General features: G+C 44.9%; 1 protein-coding gene across 4 annotated transcripts in view; it reads right to left on the bottom strand.

Annotated features, from left to right (window-relative positions):
* Positions 1-16090: 16090 nt before the first annotated feature.
* The window catches only part of SCAF8 (SR-related CTD associated factor 8), a 229774-nt gene continuing 223930 nt past the window's right edge, over positions 16091-21934 (bottom strand). For 2 of the 4 annotated variants that reach the window (XR_010126802.1, XR_010126800.1), the window contains exon 24: positions 16091-17541. The gene's annotated coding sequence lies outside the window, so the exon portion shown is untranslated. The remainder of the gene's footprint in view (positions 17542-21934) is intronic. The other 2 variants (XR_010126805.1, XR_010126801.1) reach the window with 1 other exon arrangement.

Here is a 21934-nt window from a genome sequence, read left to right as displayed (position 1 = left end):
GCACCACTGCACCCAGCTAGTTTCTGTATTTGTTGTAGAGAGGGGGTCTCGCTATGTTGCCCAGGCTGGTCTCAAATTCTTGGCCTCCAGTGATCCTCCTACCTCAGCCTCCCAAAGTTCTGAGATTACAGGCATTACAAGGAGATTGCGATTACAGAGAAGGTCACATGAATCCAAAGGTGATATGAAAAGAAAATATAGGTTCAAAGCCAGAGTTTAATATGTGGGGACAGGCACAGAAGTGTGATTGTCTTGCTTTTTCCATAACTGAACTCAATTGAGTTCACCAGCCTCCATTTCCTGTTAGGAGTTGTATGAGTTTGCTAGGGGTGCTGCAATAAATTATAGCAAACTGGGTGGCATAGAACAACAGCAATGTACTGTCGCACAGTTCTGCAGGCCAGAAGTCTGAAATCAAAGTGTTGGTAGGGCCTCTTCTCTTCTTATAAGGACACTGGTTATTTTGGATCGGGGCTCACCCTAATGACCTCATCCTAACTTGATTACATCTTCAGAGACCCTATTTCCACATAAGGACATATTCACAGGGGGTTAGGGCTTCTGTTTATGTTTTGGGGTGACACAGTTCAACCTATCACCAGTGGTAGAATACTAAATCTCACTCCCAAAGAAATGCAGTCCTTTTCCCTTGAAAACTCTAGTGTTTTTTTTTTTTTTTTTTTTGAGATGTAGTCTCACTCTGTGGCCCAGGCTGAAGTGCAGTGGGGCGCTCTTGACTCACTGCAACCTCTGCCTCCCAGGTTCAAGCAACCCTCCTGCCTCGGCCTCCCAAGTAGCTGGGATTACAAGCATGTGCCACCACACCTGGCTAATTTTTATATTTTTAGTAGAGACAGGGTTTCACCATGTTGGCCAGGCTTCTGGTCTCTTTTAGATACTCATCCTGTCAATTCGGGATTCTCCCCAGTTCCTTGATCGTTCTCCTCTTCTCTCTAGGAGGAGGTTGTGTATGGAGTGGGTGAAAGTGTTCTTAAGAACCAGGGTGGCTGGGCACGGTGGCTCAAGCCTGTAATACCAGCACTTTGGGAGGCTGAGGTGGGTGGATCATCTAAGGTCAGGAGTTCAAGACCAGCCTGACCAATATAATGAAACACTCTCTCTACTAAAAAATACAAAAATTAGCTGCGTATGGTGGTGTGCACCTGTAGTCCCAGCTACTTGGGAGGCTGAGACAAGAGAATCGCTTGAACACGGGAGGCAGAGGTTGCAGTGAGCTGAGATTGCACCACCACTGCACTCCAGCCTGGGGCGACAGAGCAAGACTCTGTCTCAAAAAAAAAAAAAAAAAAAAAAAGGCCAGACGCAGTGGCTCAAGCCTGTAATCCCAGCACTTTGGGAGGCTGAGGCAGGTGGATCACGAGGTCAGGAGATCGAGACCATCCTGGCTAACATGGTGAAACCCAGTCTCTACTAAAAATACAAAAGATTAGCCGGGCGTGGTGGCGGGTGCCTGTAGTCCCAGCTACTTGGGAGGCTGAGGCAGGAGAATGGCATGAACCCAAGAGGCAGAGCTTGCAGCGAGCCGAGATTGCTCCACTGCACTCCAGCCTGGGCGACAGAGCGAGACTCTGTCTCAAAAAAAAAAAAAAAAAAAAAACAACCAGGGCAAAGCTGGGCGCAGTGGCTCACGCCTGTAATCCCAGCAGTTTGGGAGGCCAAGGCAGGCAGATCACTTGAGGTCAGGAGTTCAAGACCAGCCTGGGCAACATGGCAAAACCCTGTCTCTACTAAAAATACAAAAAATAGCCAGGCATGGTGGCACACGCCTGTGGTTCCAGCTACTCAGGAGGCTGAGGCAAAAGAATTGCTTGAACCTGGGAGGCGGAGGTTGCAGTGAGCCGAGATCACGCCACCACACTCATACCTGGGTAACAGAGTAAGACTCCATGTTAAAAAAAAAAAAAAAGCTAGCTGGGCGTGGTGTCACATGCCTATAATCCCAGCTACTCAGGAGGCTGAGACATGAGAATTGCTTGAACCCAGGAGGTGGAGGTTGCAGTGAACGGAGATTGTGCCACTGCACTCCAGCCTGGGTGACAGAGCGAGACTCCGTCTCAAAAACAAAGAACCAGGGCAAGGCCAGCCTGATGTGAGGGATATCTGATTGGCATACTTGCCTCACTCCTCCCTGTGGTCCAGACTGCCTGGACTTGGCATCTACTACCAGCCCACCATGGGCTCCCATCAATAGTCCCCTAAAGGCTCAGTCCTCCTATCTCAACCTGGAGGCTTCTACCAGGCTCCCAGGCCATTTTCAGCCTAGCTCTGTGGCTTGCTTTAGGGGGCAGACTGGTTCTGGAAGCTCCCCTTCCACAGGAACAAGACTTGACAGGTAGCCTCTGGCTCTTAGTCTAGCACTGGCTTTTTTTGTTTTCTTTTTTTACTTCACCTTTCTACTAGATGGGGCTTCCCAAAGAGGCCCACAGTCTCACAGGACTAACCTTGCGATATTGCTTTGGGATCTTCAAACTTTTCTCTAGTTATATTATCTCCATCCCCTTGGACAAAGCCCAAGGTCATAGGACAGAACCCCACATAGCGATTGTCTAAACTCTTCTTGTCCTCTCCTATTCCAGCTCTCATCCTTCAGACCAGCCCAGAAAAAGAGTTTACCTCAGTGTGTGCCCAGCATACCCTTAGGATATCACACATGCTTCTCTATTCTATGACTTTCCTTTGAAATGTCCCATCCATGAAATTATGCTTCATGAATTATGCTATTATGGAGATGGAGGAAACGCTTATATTAGACCAACCCTTATGATGCAGAAAACAAAGAGGAAATCTCGATAAAATATTAAGCATACACAATTCGGGCCGAGCACGGTGACTCATGCCTGTAATCTCAGCACTTTAGGGGGCCAAGGTGGATGGATTACTTGAGGTCAGGAGCTTGGGACTAGCCTGGCCAACATGGTGAAACTCCATCTCTACTAAAAATACAAAAATTAGCCGGGCGTGGTGATGGGCATCTGTAGTCCTAGCTACTCGGGAGGCTGAGGCAGGAGAATCACTTGAATCTGGGTGGTGGAGGTTGCAGTGAGCCGATATCACACCACTGCACTCCAGCCTGGGTGACAGCGCGAGACCCTGTCTCAAAAAAAAAAAAAAAAATACACAATTCATATGTTTGGGAGTCATTAAAGAGCTTACTCAGACACTGTGATCTTGGACTAAAATCCCTGGGAAAAGGGGAGTCTGGCGAGGGGACCCCAATGCTCAGCTTCTGTTTCCTCTGGAGGCTTTTCCCAGCCACTAAGCTGCCAAGACAGCCAGAGAGAAGATATCTCAATAATTATACCCAGTAAAGGTCTGGCATCTAGAATATGTATAGAACTGAGACAAATCAATTAATTTAAAAATCCGTCATTGCAATTTTAAAATATTGGAACAGTTACTATTGAAAAGAAGATGCCACGAAACATGTGAAAAGATGCTCAACCACAATAGCCACCAAGGAAATCAAAACTAAGACCACAGGCCAGACACAGTAGCTCACACCAGTAATCCCAGCAGTTTGGGAGCCAAGGTAAGAGGACTGCTTGGAGCTAGGAGTTTAAGTCAGGCTGAGCGATATCGTGAGACCCTGTCTCTACAACAAATATTAAAAAATTAAAAAACTAAGGCCACAAAGAGACCCCACAGCATGCCCTCCAAATGGCTAAAACTAAAAAAGGACAACATAAAGTGTTGACAAGGGGCCAGGCATGGTGGCTTATGCCTGTAATCCAAATACTTTGGGAGGCCAAGGTGGGCAGATCACCTGAGGTCAGGAGTTCAAAACCAGCCTGGTCAACATGGTGAAACCCCGTCTCTACTAAAAATACAAAAATTAGGATGCACCTAGTACATCCTATTTTATCTCTAGCTTCATTCTCTCACCATATGTTTGTAAGATTCATACAGGAGTTTGTCCATTTTCTATGCTGTATACTGATCCACGATATGAATATACCACAGTTTATACATTTATTCTACTGTCGAGGGCCATTTGGGTTGTTCCTTGTTTGGGCTATTGCAAATAATGATGTTGTCCAACATCCTTCTACATTCTCAGTGTGCATTTACCTCTGCTTCTGCTGGGCATGTAACTGGAGTAGAATTGCTGGGTGATGGAGAGTGCATTTGTTCAATTTTAGTAGTTACTGTTTTTCCAAATTGCTTGTACAAATTTATACTCTCACCAGCAATTTATGAGTCTTACACACATCCTTGACAACACTTTATTTATGTATCTATTTATTGAAACGGAGCCTCGCTTTGTTACCCAGGCTGGAGTGCAGTGGCACGATCTCGGCTCACTGCAAGCTCCACCTCCCGGGTTGGAACAATTCTCCTGCCTCAGCCTCCCGAGTAGCTGGGATTACAGGTGTGCGCCACCACACCCAGCTAATTTTTTGTATTTTCAGTAGAGACGGGGTTTCACCATGTTAGCCAGGATGGTCTCGATCTCTTGACCTCGTGATCCACCTGCCTCGGCTTCCCAAAGTGCTGGGATTACAGGATTGAGCCACCGTGCCCAGCCATGCTCTTTTTCTTGAACTAGAAAGTGGTCATGTAGGTGTATCCATCTGTGTCAATCCACAGAGCTGTATCTGACCAGGGCACTTTTCTGTATTTGTAAGTGTAATAAAAATATTAAAACAAACATCTATCACACAGATTTTTTTTCTTGAGACAGTGTCTTGCTCTGTTGCCCAGGCTGGAGTGCAGTGATGCTACCGTGGCTCACTGGAGTCTCAACCTCCTGGGCTCAAGCAATCCTCCTGCCTTAGCCTCCTAAGTAGCTGGGACTACAGGTGCACACCAACATGCCTGGCTAATTTTTGTATGTTTTTATTTTTGCAGAGACAGGGTCTCACTGTGTTGACCAGGCTGGTCTTGAACTCCTGGGCTCAAGTGATCCTCCCACCTCAGCCTCTCAAAGTGCTGGGATTACAGGTGTGAGCCACTCTGCTCAGCTTAACACAGACTCTTGACACGGAAAGCTACAACTATGCTTTTACTGCATCTATTCTTTGTATAAAACAGGATATAAAAATCAGAAGAAGGAAATTGCTTTTTAGGTCTAATAATGAGATCAGATAATAGTTGCCTCCGGATCACCTTTAGATTGAAGGTCTGTGAGATACAATTTGTAAATCATTGCACCTTCCTGAGTCAACCTCCCTCCAGGTGTTTCTCCTTTTACTTAGATATGAATCTTCTATAATTCCTACTGTAGTCAATCAACAAAGGAATTAACACACACACACACACACACACACACATTAGAATTCAGTGTCCATACAAAACACAAAGCGGGCCAATTTGTCTTCAGGGTCGTGCTCAAGGCCAAGGGTCATCACTCCCAGACCCTGACCCTTCCAGCCACCTTCATCTCTCCCTTCTCTTAATACCGTTTTCCTCTGTACCACTCAGCTGCACTTAGAAACCTCCTGGTGCTGTCAGCTCCCTTTTATTCACCACGACCCATCTTAACAACCATGCAGAGTCCTTACAGGCAGGGATCATGCTTGGCTTTTTTTTTTTTTAAACACTTCTTTTTATTTTATTTTTATTTTATTATTTATTTATTTATTTATTTATTATTATTGTCACCCAGGCTGGAGTGCAGTGGCGTGATCTTGGCTCACTGCAACCTTCACCTCCAGGGTTCAAGCGATTCTTGTTCCTCAGCCTCCCAAGTAGCCAGGGCTACAAGCACACCACTATGCCCGGCTAATTTTTGTATTTTCAGTAGAGACGGGTTTCACTATGTTGGCCAGGATGGTCTCGAACTCCTGACCGCAGGTGGTCTGCCCGCCTCAGCCCCCTCAATTATCAAGTGCTGGGATTACAGGCGTGAGCCACCGTGCCCAGCCAACACTTCTCTTTAAATGCTGCATCGTTGGCATAGTATCTTGAGCAAAGTAATAGCTCATAAATATTTGCTGTTGGATGGTTGACAGATTTTTCCTTCCTGGCTTCCTGAGGGGGTGAGGGTGGGGAAGGAATGAAAGGAGCAGCCTGAAGTTATGGTTTAATCTTTTTAATGTAAGAATTTGTCATATTCAAATTACTCAATGGTTCTTTACACAAACCTATCAGCAAGTCACACTGGCTCCACAACATGGAAAAGCGACAAGGCAGCATTGCAGAATTTCTCCCTAAGAGGAAAAACGTAGGATCAAATCTCCGTCCCGCTCAAGAGCATCATTCCTGATAATGTTAGACTTTATTTATCCGCTGTCACGGTGGGCCAGGCCTCATACTCAGGATTTGACACGCGCTATCTCACTTGATCCTCAAACCAACCCAAGGAGGTAGAAACTGTTATTCTTATTTTGCAACTAATGCTAAGGGACATAAAATAACTTGTCAAAGTTTTCATGGCTACCAGAAATAGTAAGGCCAAGATTCAGATCCAAGTCTCCTGACCTCTAAAGCAAGGGCTCCAGGAAACACGCACATAAAGAATGAGCAAATATCAAACACGGTCTTAGATGATGAGTTGTGTACGCAAATGATTATTTTACCAGAGAGTCTGTGCTAAGCTCCATGGAAGAGAACAGGCAGAGTGGCATGATCCCCACTGGCAGCAGGAGATTCTGCCAACAGTAATCAGGTAAAAAGTTCATCTCTACATTATAATGTTATGAAAGTCACTCAGAAATTTCAAATTGGAGACCTCCTCTATAACGACACGTTAGAGCTGGGCTGAGAGCAAACACTTTCAGAATTCCTCCTTCAAGAGGAAAGATCTTGGATGTGGATGTCAATGGAACATAGACCAAAAGTTGGAGCCGGCCCTAGGAAGTCCCCTCCTGACTCTGCCCTCATGGCGTGATCATTAAGTGCCTCATGGACCATGATGGGTTCTTTTTCTTGTCTCTTCTCTTCTCTTCTCTTTTTTAGATGGAGTCTGACTCTGTTGCCCAGGCTGGAGTGCAGTGGCATGATCTTGGCTCACTGCAACCTCTGCCTCCTGAGTTCAAGCAATTCTCCTGCCTCAGCCTCCTGAGTAGCTGGGATTACAGGCACGCGCCACCATGCCTGGCTAATTTTTGTAGTTTTAGTAGAGACAGGGTTTCACCATGTTGGCCAGGATGGTCTTGAACTCCTGACCTCAGGTGATCCACCTCCCTCGGCCTCCCAAAGTGCTGGGATTACAATGATGATTTCTTTCATTTTAGAGATGAGGTTTTGCTGTGGTGCCCAGGCTGGTCTCAAACTCCTCGGCTCAAGCGATCCACCTGCCTCAACCTCCTGAGTAGCTGGGACTGTAAGTGTGTGCCACTGCACCCTGCCTTTATAAATTTTCATTGCCAAAAAAAAAAACCCACAAATAAATTTTCATTGCAGCATAGACAATATCCATCATGCAAAGATCCATCACACCACTTACCCACTTGCCATGTTTGAAGGAAAAGCAAAATGACAAGGACCACTTTGACAAATGATTATGACATATGTTATTACTCACAGTAAAACAGTAATTTCCTTCTTCAACAAAAAAATGGCTTCAACGTTATTACCAACTGTCATACACCATTTGTTGAAGTTGCTACACCTTGTCCCAGTATATTTTGATATTGATTTCAGACATATTTATGTACAGCTACTATGGTTTACTTAATTTGGCCCACACCTCCGCGTGGCTCTTGGGGTTGGAAATTCTACAGACTAGAGTCCACTTAAAGTACCAGGAATTTGGTACTTGGGGGAACACAAGAAAGACTACTGTTCAAGCAATGTTTTCAATTTATTTGTGCAGAGAAATCTTTCTTGGAAACCTCCTTAAGTTTCACATTCTTTTATTGAGGCTCTGTTTCAAAGTTTGGCTCATGAGTTCCAAACCTATGAGCTGAAACATTCTTCTACTGCAACATTTTCACGAAAATAGTGTGAGATTGAGAATTATGGCATCTGCCACGTGCTTCGACAGCACACATCCCTTAATTCCTTCATGCACTGACTCCTAAGTGTGTACTCTGTGCTGGGCACAGTGCATGTCCCTGAATGTACAAAGACACAGTTCCTGCCTTAGAGAAAGTTCCAATCTAAAGCATGATCCCTATGAGGCTGATCCCACCCCAGACATTTCGGGGGCCAGGCTGAGGAGTGGCTAAACCTGATACTTAGCATCCTATCATCCAAGAGGAAAGCAAACAAGCCCAGCCTAGGGGTTTGGAGTCAGCCAGTCCCTTTTCCGTCAGCCTGGTGGCTCTCAGACAGCTACAGCCATTAGGAAGGACTTGCGGATACTTTGTAAAATATCACCTTGCATCAGGGCCTCCATCAAAAGGAAAATAGAAAATTATGTTGAATTTGAAAGCTTAACTCTGCAATGCAATTTCCATCATAATACCTTCTTTAGCCGGGCAAGGTGCCTCATGCCTGTAATCCCAGCCTTTGGGAGGCTGAGGCGGGCAGATCACCTGAGGTCAGGAGTTCAAGACCAGCCTGACCAACGTGGTGAAACTCTATCTCTGCTAAAAATACAAAAATTAGCCAGGCATGGTGGTGCATGCCTGTAATCCCAGCTACTCAGGAGGCTGAGGCAGGAGAATCGCATGAACCTGGGAGGCAGAGGTTGCAGTGAGCCAAGATTGTACCATTGCACTCCAGCTTAGGTAACAAGAGTGAAACTCTGTCTCAAAATAATAATAATAATAATACCTTCTTTATGTTCTCTTACTTCATGCAGCTTTGTTTTCTGATTACTCCAAAAATGTATAGCCATTATTTAAATGAAAGGGATAAATACGGCTGTTGATTCAATGATGGTGGAAAGGCAGTCACAAGGAAGTTAGATGCTAGGGACCAACATGAGGAGCAGAGAATTCCAGGGAATAACAGGACTAGCAAACAGCCTTCCTTTAGCTTCTCTGCACATGTCCTGCTAAGGAAACTCCACAGTGTTTGGATAAGGTTCCATATAAGCGCTAATCAAAATAAATACATGGACCCTATTATATGAAACCTGTCCTCAGGTGCATAGTCCATCACTAATTAAGGTAGCTGTTTTTATAATTTATGGTGAGGCCACACAGCACAAGCTCAGTGAGATTATGAGCTCTGGAATCACAATGAAAGGGTGGGAATCCTGCTTCCATTACTCTCTAGCTATTTGATTTTGGCCAACTATTAGCATTCTGGTGGCCACAGCTTCCTCATGTGTAAAGTGGGTAGTACCTACCTCATGGGGTTGTTGTAAAGAGGTATTGGTCTGACACAGAGGCTCATGCTGTAATCCCAGCACTTGAGAGGCCAAGGTGGGTGGATTGCTTTAGCCCAGGAGTTCAAGACCAGCCTGGGCAACATAGTGGGACCCAGTCTGTATACAAAAATTTATTTATTTATTTATTTTATTTTATTTATTTTCATTTATTTTGAGATGGAGTCTCACTCTGTCGCCCAGGCTGGAGTGCAGTGGCATGATCTCAGCTCAGTGCAACCTCCGCCTACCAGGTTCAAGTGCTTCTCCTGCCTTAGCCTCCCAAGTAGCTGGGATTACAGGTGTGTGCCACCACACCCGGCTAATTTTTTATACTTTTAGTAGAGATGGGGTTTTACCATGTTGGCCAGGCTGGTCTCGAACTCCTGACCTCAAGTGATTTGCCCGCCTCGGCCTCCCAAAGTGCTAGTATTACAGGTGTGAGCTGCCATGCCTGGATGTATAAAAATTAAAAAAATAATTATCCAGGCATGGTGGCACATGCCTGTAGTCACAGCTACTCGGGAGGCTGAGGTGGGAGGATCACCAGAGCCCAGGGAGGTTAAGGCTGCAGTAAGCTGTGATCACACCACTGCACTCCCTGCTGGGTGACAGATGGGTGACAGAGCGAGACCTGTCTCAAAAAAAAAAACAAAAAAAAACCAAAACAGAGTTACTAAGATAACACACGTGAGGCATTTACTAGATTCCCCAGGCCTATAGCAAGCACACCTTTAAAAAGCGTTAACGTCATTAATGTTTAAGTATCAAATTTTTCAAATTTTCCAAAATTATAAGTAGGCTTTATATGTAATTTACTATATATATAAAACTGAGAATTCATGAGGGTTTTGAAGGAGGTGATTTTTCAATTTTAAAATAAACTGGCCTGTATGGGCTTTCAAAAATTGCACTGCATATTAAAAATAAATAAAGTCCTTAAAATGGCCTATTAAAAAATTGCACTGTATTATGCTGTGTCCTGGAATTCCCGAATTTCTCTGTGGAAATTGGAACCATTTATAAAAATTAAATGCAACTGTGCCCTAAATACCAATATATCTCCCACACATAGGTTTTTATACTTTCTCAGCCGTCTAGTTAGTCTCTTTGTGAAAAGCTTTCTTAATTACATGAAACTAGCCATTTACCACGTGAAGAATGCACCAGAAAAAAAGCAGTCAGGATTTCCATTTCACAGGAAATTTTCTGAAAGGCCTGAGATCAGAACCAGGAAATAAGTGCAATAAAGAAAGCCAAGACATACCATAAGGAGGCTCTTGTGTTGCTCGTACAGTCTCTCCACAGCCAGAGAGGCTGCACGCTGCAGCGCGTTCTAGCACTGGTATTTCCTCCTCACAGACACAACAGTTTGTCTTATGAAGTAATTATTAGTTCACATTTCTGCCAACCGTCTGAGAAAAATGTTTCAAGCTGCCCCTTTGGACAGGAGACATTCCCTCCTTCTCCTAGCGTCACACGTGTGGTTTAGCTCACTGTTAAACTTGCCCTCCAAATTCTTTGGGTGGTACTCTATGCAAATAATGAAATAAAAAACAGTTTTGTTGTGTGTTGTTCTAACTTAGTGATGACCACATGGAAGGTTCTAGTGATGGAGAAATGCATGTAGAAGACCAGACGGATCCTTTTAGACATAAGGAAGAGAAACAGCCGGGTGTGGTGGCTCACGCCTGTAATCCCTGCTACTGGGGAGGCTGAGGCAGGAGAATTGCTTGAACCTGGGAGGTGGAGGTTGCAGTGAGCTGAGATTGCGCCACTGCACTCCAGCCTGGGTGACAAGAGTGAGACTTTGCTTAAAAAAACAAAAAACAAGCATTCCCCACTGTCATTATTGTACAAAATAAAGTTTAAGAACATTATTTTCAGAGCGTTCTTGTCAAAATCAGCGCAAAGACAATCCATCAGTTGGTCAAACCAACCAAACCCGATCCAATGTTTGGGGCTGGGAAGCTGATATCAGGCAGGTCTATGATTAATTTTACTTAGCAACACATAGTCTCTGCCCCTAAAAGGCAATAAACAATGATATGATATACCTGTTCAATGTTCAGCTGGCTGTGCCAAGGACCTTCCTCAGGTCATTGGACTGTTCTAATTTCTGCTTTCCTCACCTGCAAAATGAAGGGTTGGACTCAATGATCTGTAAGCAGCTTCTCAGCTTAAAAAAAATCATGCAACTTGGCTGGGCGCAGTGGCTCACACCTGTAATCCCAGCACTTTGGGAGGCCGAGGTGGGTGGATCACCTGAGGTCAGGAGTTCGAGACCAGCCTGGCCAACATGGTGAAAACCTGTCTATACTAAAAATACAAAAATTAGCTGGGCATGGTGGCGGGCGCCTGTAATCCCAGCTACTCAGGAGGCTGAGGCAGGGGAATCACTTGAACCCAGGAGGTGGAGGTTGCAGTGAGCTGAGATCACACCATTGCACTCCAGCCTGGGCGATGAGAGTGAAACTCTGTCTCGAAAAAAAAAATCATGCAACTCGTACCACCTAATTTTGTTGACGTAGACATGTTAAGCAGGTACCTGCAATGCTGGCCAGTACTTTTATTCTTTCTTGTCTGTGCCACCCTCCCAAACATTACACAAACATTGTCCACCAGTTTAGAGGCAGAAGGAAAGAAGAAATAAGAGTAGTAAAACAGAAACACGTCTTAGGTAAATTATGTCTTTAAACTCTAGTTTTAATTATTTTTTTCTTGTCTTTTTCCTTCTGTTGAATAAAGTTCTGCTTTCTTCTGCTACATAGTGATTGAGTCCATCATCTTTAAGGCATTTGTTTATTTATTTATTTTTATGTATTTATTTATTTTGAGACAGACTTCTCACTCTGTCACCCAGGGGGAGTGCACTGGCGTGATCTCGGCTCACTGCAACCTCCGTCTCCTGGGTTCAAGTGATTCTCTTGCCTCAGCCTCCCAAGTACTGGGACTACAGGTGCACACCACCATGCCCGTCTAATTTTTGTATTTTTGGTAGAGACGGGGTTTCACCGTGTTGGCCAGGCTGGTCTCGAACTACTGACCTCAGGTGATCTGCCTGCCTCAGCCTCCCAAAGTGCTGGGATTACAGGCATGAGCCACCACACTCCACCATTTGTTTATTTATTAATTCATTTATTCAACACTTAGGAGTGTGCAGTATATTTTGGGAAAGGGCTGAGTGTTGAGACTGTGGAAATGTGCAAACACCCTGACCTCATGTGGTTTTCCCTCTACTAAAGTCTACATTTTATCTGAAATAGTTCATTCACAGCGTCTTCTAGGCTCCTCCTCCTGAAAGGATGATGTAGAAAACATTTTAAAAACATAAAAGCCAAAAGAAAGCCATATCTGATTGCTAAATCTCAAACCTAAATTTTTGAAAGGCAAATTTTACCCAAAGAATATTTCAGGCTGTGCTCAGTGGCTCACGCTTGTAATGCCAACACTTTGGGAAGACTAGGCAGAAGGACCACTTGAGCCCAAGAGTTTGAGACCAGCCTAGGCAACACAGCAAGACCTTGTTTCTACAATTTTTTTTTTCGAGATGGAGTCTCACCCTGTCGTCCAGGCTGGAGTACAGTAGTGTGATCTCAGCTCACTGCAACCTCTGCCTCCTGGACTCAAGCGATTCTCCTGCCTCAGCCTCCCCTGTAGCTAGACTTACAGGCACGCACCACCACGCCCAGCTAATTTTTGTACTCTTTTTAGTAGAGACGGGGTTTCACCATGTTGTCCAGGCTGGTTTTGAACTCCTGACCTCAAGAGATCAGGCTGCCTTGGCCTCCCAAAGTGCTGGGATTACAGGCATGAGCCACTGTACCCAGCCTTCGTTTCTACAAAATATTTTTTTAAATAAAAAATAAAATTTTTAAAAAGAACATTTCAAACTAATTTTTCCCCTAATCATACTGGAGGGTTTTTAATAACAAAATTAATGAAAGGGTTATTATATTTTCAAAAATTCTTCTTGTTCCATTGATATGGCTTAAATATTTTAAAGCGATTACCTGGATGTGTCAGCTTCTACCTATATCTTGGATTTTAGCATTTGGATTTATCTTCGGGATCAAATTTGTATTCAGGAAAGAGCTCTAACATAAGGTTGCTTTGCCAAACAATTGTTCATCTCACATGATTTGAGTGGATTTTTAGTTAAGAGTTGAAGATGAATCTCCATAAAAATGATGCAGACATTTTTTCCCCAAAGTAGAGCTCATCAGACTCTGCGCTTGTTTTATATGGCGAGAACTTTAGTTAGTATTGGAAGGCCTCCCTTCGCTACACCTAGGTGTGAGACAGGCTTTCTATGCTGTTTCTCTTCCTTATGTCTTTTTTTTTTTTTTTTTTTTTTGACAGAGTCTTACTCTGTCGGCCAGGCTGGAGTACAGTGGCATGATCTCGGCTCACTGCAACCTCTGCCTCTTGGGTTCAAGCGATTCTCCTGATTCTCCTGCCTCACCCTTCCAAGTAGCTGGGATTACAGGCATCCACCACTATGCCCAGCTAATTTTTGTATTTTTAGTAGAGACAGGGTTTCACCATATTAGCCAGGCTGGTCTCGAACTCCTGACCTCAAGTGATCCGCCTGCCTTGGCCTCCCAAAGTGCTGGGATTACAGGTGTGAGCCACCGTGCCCAGCCAGAATGCTTGTTAAAAATGCATAATTCTGGCTGGGTGTGGTGGCGGGCGTGTGTAATCTCAGCTACTCAGGATGCTGAGGCATAAAAATTGCTTAAACCCGGGAGGCAGAGGTTGCAGTGAGCCCAGATTGCGCCACCGCACTCTAGCCTGGGCGACAGAGCGAGACTTTGTCTCAAACAAACAGAAAATGCATATTTCTGGCCCCACCTCCTGAGATTCTAATTCTGTGGATCTGAAGCAAGGGTAAAGAATCTGAATTTTGACAAACACATCCAGGTGATTTGGATGTGAAACCGAACATTGAGAAACAGGGTCTTAAAGCGTCTCTCCTCCACCCAGACCCACCTCCCAGGAACAGGATGGAGAGCACCACTGACAGATAGGCGGAGCTGCTGAAATGAAGTCTGACACATGTCAGTATCATGTGTGTATCATGCTTTGAAGAGTACTTCTGCATCGTCGCTATTAGAATAACATATACATGATTATAAATAATGGCATGCAGGTGACGAGTGCTGTATTCAAATCATTTATTTTTCTTAACTATTTCATGCTTTGTTAAAGTCAAGTTCATTTCTCAAGACCAAGCTAAATGCCATACTCTAAACATGACACTAGAGGCCGGGTGCGGTGGCTCACGCCTGTAATCCCAGCACTTTGGGAGGCTGAGGCAGGTGGATCACTTGAGGTCAGGAGTTGGAGAACAACATGTCAAAACCCCATTTCTACTAAAAATCAAAAGTTAGTGGGGTGTAGTAGTGCGCGCCTGTAATCCCAGCTATTCAGAAGGCTGAGGCGGGTGAATCGCTTGAATTCGGGCAGCGGAGGTTGCAGTGAGTGGAGATTGGGCCACTGCACTCCAGCCTGGGTGACAGAGTGAAACTTGTCTCAATAAATAAATAAATAAATAAATAAAATAAGGGCTGGGCGCGGTGGCTCACACCTGTAATCCCAGCACTTTGGGAGGCTGAGGCGGGCAGATCACGAGGTCAGGAGATCGAGACCATACTGGCTAACACGGTGAAACTCTCTCTCTACTAAAAATACAAAAAACTATCTGGGCATGGTGGCATGTGCCTGTAGTCCCAGCTACTTGGGAGGCTGAGGCAGGGGAATCACTTGAACCCAGGAGGCAAAGGTTGCAGTTGGTCTAGTTTTGCCACAACTGTATCTCTGGCACCCACATTTGCTTTGTGCATAATCAGTCTAGGATAAATGTGTTTATAAATGAATTCAATACAAAGAAATATGAAATAGTGTGAACATTTGGATAATGCTTCTGTGGAGGTAAATGTCAAATTCTTGCCATTATAACATTGATCAATCCTTTATTGGAAAAGTGATCATTTGTATGTTTAAGAATGAGTCAACTACAAGTCTACACAGAAATGGAAGGCATGAAGTCCAGTGCTTTAGAGGAAATTTGGCCTTTCTGCCTAGGATCAGTCTATACTTCTGAATTTCCAATTTTCCATTACTCGAAACCACAAGTTTCTGCAAGGCTTAGTGTATTTTAATTAAACTCCAATGACAAGCACAGGCTTTCCAAACTTCTTACTGGTTTACACCATTATGCTTCAAAGCAGGGTTTAAAGAAAACAGGGAGGAGGGAATAATATTAACCAACTCATCAGAAGTTCACATTACACTTATGCAAAACAGAACCACAGAAGAGCGAGGTTGAGAGTTATCCTGAGTTCATTCAATGGCACTTAGCAATGATCATGTCATTGCCCTTCAGGATTGGTGTTTTGTTCCTTTATTTCCCTGTTTTGTATTCACAAAGTAAAGCTCTGTCTATGTGACTCAGCCTATGAAAATGCTTAGCTTGGCAACCAACACGGGTATTCCCCACACAGGCCTTATCAAAAGTCCAGGAGAAACAAGAAGGCCAGCACTTGCACCCCCTTCCCCATGTGCCCTCTGTAGTGATCCCAACAGCCCCTGCCAATGGCCACAGTGGGAGGTGGGGCTGGAAGGGAAGGTTGTGCTGGGCTAAGCCTTGCTTAGAGAAGCTGCTAGAAAACCAGATGGGATTTTCTGGGAGACTGACTTTTCTTCCCTTCCTTTCTTCCTTTCCTTCCTTCCTTCTTTTGTTTTGTGTGGTTTTTTGTTTGTTTGTTTTGTTTTGTTTTGTTTGGGTCGCAGTCTTGCTCTGTCGCCCAGGCTGGAGTGCAATGGCTTCATCTTGGCTCACTGCAACCTCCGCCTCCCGGGTTCAAGCGATTCTCCTGCCTCGGCCTTTCAAGTAACTGGAATTACAGGCGTGAGCCACCACGCCTGGCTAAGTTTTGTATTTTTAGTAGAGACGGGGTTTCACCATGTTGGCCAGGCTGGTCTCGAACTCCTGACCTTGTGATCCACCCGCCTCGGCCTCCCAAACTGCTGGGATTACAGGCGTGAGCTACCGCGCCCGGCCTTCTTTCTTTCTTCCTCCCTCTCTCCTTCTACCCTGCCCTCCCTCCTTTCTTTCTTTATTTTCTTTCCTTCTTTCTTCCTTTTTCTGTGGGCCTCTTGTAAGAATAACAGGATCGACAATCTCAAAGAAATATTTAGCTAGCAAAGCTTTCTGTGGATAGCTTTGGTCTTCTCTCAAGTCTGTCACTATCTCAAACTTGGCCCTTTGCAATCAATGTAAGAGATGCAGATAAGTTATTTTAAAAAGCATAAAGAAACAAAGAGAAACTTCAATAATGAACCCTTGCTGAGATAGCTGCACTTAACCGTTAATCTGAAAAGCATCACCCGACCCGATGGGAACCTGCACAGAGAGTGACCTGCCACCCACAGTATCAGGTATTAGCCTCAGCCACCAAGATAATCTTGGTTCAGGACATTGAGCCATCATTATACTTGAAATATATGCTATGGAATGACTTTTGGACTCTGAACACAATTATAACATTCACCAAGTCTGCCAAGTTTACCACAAGAAAAACATGTAGTTTAAATATTAAACAACTCAGGCCAGGCACAGTGGCTCATGCCTATAATCCCAGCACTTTGGGAGGCCAAGGCAGGTGGATCACCTGAGGTCAGGAGTTCAAGACCAGCCTGACAAACATGGTGAAGCCCCGTCTCTACTAAAAATACAAAACTTGGCCAGGAGTGGTGGCTAACACCTGTAATCCCAGCTACTCAGGAGGCTGAGGCAGGAGAATCACTTCAACCTGGGAGGCAGAGGTTGCAGTGAGCCGAGGTGGTGCCATTGCACTCCAGCCTGGGTGAAAAGAGTGAAACTCTGTCTCAAAAAAAAAAAGAAAAAAAAAATTAAACAACTCAATTTCTTGGACAATCCCCTCCTAAAGTATACCAAGAAATTCACTTGCAATCTGCAACCATTCATTTCACAAACAAGAGTGTGTTTCTGTTAAGGGGTCTCAAAGGTTATTCACCCCAGTAACAATATGGTCCCGTGGAAGCACCTTGAAGAACTGGATGGCTGCACTCCAGCCACAGAGCCACAAAGTTTAAAGTTCAGGAAGTGAGTTGATATCTCCATTTTAGTGTGCTGTTTTCAAATTCCCAGGTCAGCATTTGCTGGTGAGTTTCAAAGGAGAATTCAAGAAGATTTGGAAGAAGCTCCAGGCTTGCTGCCTCTTGACTGTTTCAGAGTCATTCTGCTCCTGAGTGTCCAACATCTCCAATCATCCTCAGTGTCCCCATGCTGCCATCTGTGAATAAGCGCATTGATTTGTGGTAGGTAAATGCCAAGCACTCAATCCAGGAAATTGTCATCTGAATGATTTACACACATGCCCTGAGCCCCATCGGGCACTAAAGAGATGGATGCTTTGCGAGTAAATCTTGCATGCATTAACATTAATTTAAAATAATCCGAGTTGGCAGTCAAAAGCATACTTTTCAATAAGCAGCCAACTTTTCTTCTATTAAATCTTCAGGAGAATATATTACCAACTTCTGGGAAATAGTATTTGCAAGAAGCTGAGCTTGAGTAGGTTTAAGAATTTAGCAGTGTTAAGCTGCCTGCCACAAACGTGTGAAGTCCACGTGTATGTGTGATCAGCACATCAGACTGTGTCAGAGCTTCTGTGGCCCCCACAGCTGTCTCTGTCCAAACACAACCACCAAGAGGGCTCAGGCCGCTCTGATGATGGTGCCGTCCTGAGAGGGGGACTGAGGAGCACTGCAGGGACAGAAGACAGGTTCAAAGTCTATGCAGAAGAAACCTGGACTGTGTGCTCTTGGAGATCAGAATCCAGTAAGGTGATTAGATGGCATGAGTGAGAGTGTAACAGCGGGTGGCCAGGTGCCAAAAGATTGGACAGAGCTGTGAGGAAGGAGAGAGCAACGTGCTGGCGTGAACAGGAAAGGTGGGACGGAGGTGACCTAGGCTCACCCTGAGCCAGGCAGAGGCCCAGGGCCTGGAGAGGACAGGCGGGGCATTGAAGGGAGCAAAGGCTGGAACAGAAGTTGTGATGGAATGTGGAGCTCCCTGAAGGTCAGCTTGGACTGCCTGTTCTCTACTGGAAAGCCCGGAGACCAGAGGTCTCAGAAGAAGGGAGGAGAAGAAGCCGATGTTATTATAGGGATGAGCACAGAGGCTGGGCTCTGTAGGAAGGAGGAGCGCCAGCCTGGCAGTAGACAAAGCCTTCGGGATGCTGCAGACCTCTGGGTCCCTGGGCTCGCTGATGGGTGGGTCCTCCCAGCTCTGCTCAAGGTCACCCACTGGGATATGAGAAGAAGATATCAGAATTTTGATTTGGGCCAGGTGTGATGGCTCATGCCTCTAATCCCAGCACTTTGGGAGGCCGAGGTGGGCAGATCACTTGAGGTCAGGAGTTTGAGACCAGCCTGGCCAACATGGTAAAACCCTGTCTCTACTAAAAATACAAAAATTAGCCAGGTGTGGTGGCATGAGCCTGTAGCCCCAGCTACTCGGGAGGCTGAGGCAGGAGAATCACTTGAGCCTCGGAGGTGGAGGTTGCAGTGAGCTGAGACTGCACCACTGTACTCTAGCCTGGGTGACAGAGAGAGGCTCCATCTCAAAAAAAAAAAAAAAAAAAAAAAAAAAAAGAATTTTGATTTGTTTTTACTTTTAAAAATCTCAACTTTTTGAGTTTCTATTTTACATATTTATTAGGTGGATGTAAAAGTGATTGCCATTTTTGCCATTACTTTCAATGGTAAAAACTGCAATTACTCTTGGAGCAACCTAATAAATGAACACATTAGTTTAACAGAAAGAGTATGTGAGGCTGGGTATGGTGGCTCATGCCTGTAATCCCAGCACTTTTGGGGGCCGAGGTGGGCAGATCACTTGAGGTCAGGAGTTCGAGACCAGCCTGGCCAACATGGTGAAACCCTGTCTCTACTAAAAATACAAACAAACAAACAAACAAATTAGCTGGGCGTGGTAGTGTGTGCTTGTAGTCCCAGCTACTCAGGAGGCTGAGGCCAGAGAATTGCTTGAACCCAGGAGGCGGAGGTTGCAGTGAGCTGAGATCATGCCACTGCACTCCAGCCTGGGCAATAGAACTAGACTCTGTCTCAGAAAAAAAAAAAAAAAAATAGAGAGTATATAATATATAAACAATCAAAAATTGGGAGAGTGGAATATCTCTCAAATAAACTTTAAAAACTGGGGGAGCACATGCAAACATATTTAGTTAATGTGCATGAACAGAAGACTCTGGGGGAAAATACTCTGCACGTACGGGCCTGAACTAACAATGCTGGCTGGTGAAGGGGTGAGAGCTACGAGAGGAAAAAGAACCTCCATGGGCCTGGGGGTGCAGGAAATGGAAGGAAGCGTGGTATGAACCCCATCTCTCGGGCGTTTCATCTGGGAAATCAGGAGGGATATCTCTACCCCTGTCAGAGATGAGGATGGTGGGAGTTGACCCCACAAGACGGGTCGGAGACCCCAGGACCAATGACCCCTGTGGAGGGCCCTCCAAACCAGAAGGGAAAATGTCAGGGAGGTGAAAGAAAAAATGGGAAATGCAGCGTCCCAGAGGTCGAGAGAAGAGAGACCTTCAAGGCGACAGGGTGGGCAGCAGGATGAAGGAGCTCAGAGGGAATGATCCCGAGAAAGGCCTCTTGGAATTCCACGAGAAAGTCACTGAAGACTTTTCATAAACGGCTTCAGCAGAGGGAAGAGTGTGGAGGCCGGACTGCAGGGGTTAAGAAGGGAACGAGTGGAGAGGAAATGAAGGTACAAGGTCCTGTTTAGTTTTCAACTATTAAAATGTCAGTGTCAAAGTCAGAACTGTAGGGGTGGGAGGGTGTAATGTAGAGCTTTTTCTTTCATCTGGGACCCCAGAGGAATTCCCCGTTACTATTTTAACAGTGGTAAGTGGTAGCTGTGGCTAGGGCAGTGGGACACAGTGTGGGAAATGGTGAGGCCATAAAGTGCCCCGTCCTGTCCCAGAACCCTCCAGACGGCTCAGGTTTGGTCTATGAGTTTGTGTAGTAGAGAATATACGAGAGCTCGGGCCAGGCGCGGTGGCTCATACCCATAATCCCAGAATTTTGGGAAGCTGAGGCAGGTGGATCATGAGGTCAGGAGTTAAAGACCAGCCTGGCCAACATGATGAAACCCTGTCTCTACCAAAAATATAAAAAATTAGCCGGGTGTGGTAGCATGCACCTGTAATCCTACTCACTCAGGAGGCTGAGGCAGAAGAATTGCTTGAACTCAGGAGGCAGAGGTTGCAGTGAGCCAAGATCGCGCCACTGCCCTCCAGCCTGGACGACAGAGTGAGACTTAATCTAATAATAATAATAATAATACTATAAGAAGAGCTCTAATTTTATAAAGGCAGAAGGGATACTTAATTCTCAAATCCATACGTGATTAGAAGTCTGAAAACTTTTCCCAAATATCACATCCTATTTGATACTTTAATGTCAGAAGATCTGAATAGAAATAAGTGGAAGGAAGAAGTGTTAATTATTTGACATCAGTATCAGACTCTCAATCCACAAGCAGTTGGACATCTGGTCCCTCTCAGGTGAGATGTCTGCAGAAGTGACCAAGGTTTTTGACTCTTCTGATGGTTCTCTGGAAACCTGGGAGACACCACTCCAGTATTTTGGCTTTACCCAGGTACAAAATTGTTTACTATCCATTTGACAAGTGTGAAAATAGGTTCAAAGCCACATGTAAGAACTAATTAATGCTTATAAAATTATTTGAGAGCTACAGATGAAAGGAGTGATTTAAGTGCAGAATATTATTGTCTGCTAACGATGGAGTGCATTGAACTAACCAGATTCTCCCAGAGAATAACCTATATCCTAGGAATAAAATCAGGAATTTGTTTGTTTGGTTGGGTGTTTTTTTTTTGTTGTTTCTTTTTTTTTTTTTTCAGATAGGGTCTCTGTCACCTAGGCTGGAATGCAGTGGCACGATCATGGCTCACTGTAGTCTCTGCCTCTTGGGTTTACAAGATCCTCCTGCCTCAGCTTTCCAAGCAGCTGGGACTACAGGTATGTGCCACCATGCTTGGCTAATTTTTGTATTTTTTGTAGAGACAAGTTCCCACTACGATGCTCAGGCTGGTCTCAAACTCCTAAGCTCAAGTGACCTGCCCATTTCAGCCTCCTAAAGTGCTGGGATTACACATTCGAGCCACTGTGCTCAGCCAAAAGTCAGTAATTTTGGAAGCTGCATTACACATTTTAGGTGAAAAGCAATAATTACTGATAATTATTCCGTAGCTGTTCTTTTCATTTCTAGAACTATCTTAATAGTTCACATCCTTAGACACCCATGGGCCTCATAGACTCACAGACTCTCAGGGCTGGAAGGGTTCTGGTGCTTTGCTCCTTAAACTCCCTTCATGAGTCTTCCTCTGCGGCTGCCCAAGCATGTGTGATACCTCCAGCAGGGGTCTCATTACCACCCATTCCCCTTTTCCTCTGTCTAAATCAGCTTTAAAAGTCTCATTTACCCTCTTCTGCATCTCTGCAAGCAGAGGCACATTTTAAGCTACTGCTGTCCTAAATCTCCTCTCATATCCATCCCTGGTCATTCACACCTCTTTTCCTAGATTTTTTGCACATCCTTTAGAAATCTTATTCCACTGGCAAGGCTCCAGA

The sequence above is a fragment of the Pongo pygmaeus genome, chromosome 5, assembly GCF_028885625.2.
Source record: "Pongo pygmaeus isolate AG05252 chromosome 5, NHGRI_mPonPyg2-v2.0_pri, whole genome shotgun sequence".
In the NCBI taxonomy this organism is placed as follows: Eukaryota; Metazoa; Chordata; class Mammalia; order Primates; family Hominidae; genus Pongo; species Pongo pygmaeus.
Note: the sequence above shows the minus strand (reverse complement) of the source record. Positions and strands in the feature narration are given on the sequence as shown.